Source organism: Xyrauchen texanus, chromosome 28 (genome assembly GCF_025860055.1).
Source record: "Xyrauchen texanus isolate HMW12.3.18 chromosome 28, RBS_HiC_50CHRs, whole genome shotgun sequence".
In the NCBI taxonomy this organism is placed as follows: domain Eukaryota; kingdom Metazoa; phylum Chordata; class Actinopteri; order Cypriniformes; family Catostomidae; genus Xyrauchen; species Xyrauchen texanus.
This window is the reverse complement of record NC_068303.1, coordinates 40768209-40769019: the sequence shown is the minus strand read 5'-3', so window position 1 is coordinate 40769019 and position 811 is coordinate 40768209. Positions and strand designations below refer to the sequence as shown.

The 811-nt window shown below is 42.3% G+C and overlaps 1 non-coding gene across 1 annotated transcript; it reads left to right on the top strand.

Annotated features, from left to right (window-relative positions):
* Nucleotides 1–460: 460 nt before the first annotated feature.
* On the top strand, nucleotides 461–542 carry trnas-cga (transfer RNA serine (anticodon CGA)). The gene has a single exon. It is a non-coding gene; the product is annotated as a tRNA-Ser (tRNA).
* The last annotated feature ends 269 nt before the right edge of the window (nucleotides 543–811 follow it).

Sequence of the window (811 nt, the reverse complement as noted above, 5' to 3'; positions counted from 1 at the left end):
TAAGGTTAAAATGGGTCATGTAGTTTTTGGCATTACTTCCTTTATCTGCCAGGGGGTTGTGACAAGCAGAATATTCCTGGATTGCTCAGTCGATAAAGCATCAGACTTTTAAGCTTTGGGTTCTGGTATCAAGTCCCTGTTTGGGTGATTGTCTGTCTATCTGTAATGAGGCTATGATAGCTACAAATCTCTCATACTAAATGACCAACTGTTTGCTCTTTTCGATGTGATTAACCTACAAAAGTTGTTACATGCCTGTTTAATTACTTCACCATTGGATTAAGGTTTAGCCACCTGGAAGGCTAGGTGGCAATCTCACCCGGGAAGTGAGAGCGAACTGGCAGAGGTTCTGCTTTGAAATTACCACTGTCAAGCTTTGCCTAGCCATAAAGTGCTGCCCTTTGAATGTGCCCTATTGATAAAAGGAATGCTAAAATTATGCATTTCTTTATTCTTTCAAGTAGTTGTGGCCGAGTGGTTAAGGCGATGGACTCGAAATCCATTGGGGTTTCCCCACGCAGGTTCAAACCCTGCCAACTACGTTTGAAAATTGCTGTGTGTTTGTTTTCCTTTCATGATTTGCAGTGGGTGTCATTGAGATTCATAAATGATGTCCTTGGCCCTATCTTTGCAAAAGCATATTTTCAATATCCCTTGCCTACTCGTGTCTGGTTTCTAGCCTGAACTGGGTAATGTTCTAAAAGACACGAGTCGTCTCTTTATTAGTCCATACACTTCAGGCATTAGGATCTGCGTATGTGGTATGCCTGATAACTTAAAGGCCTTAACTGGCCCGCTCAAGAGTCACTGC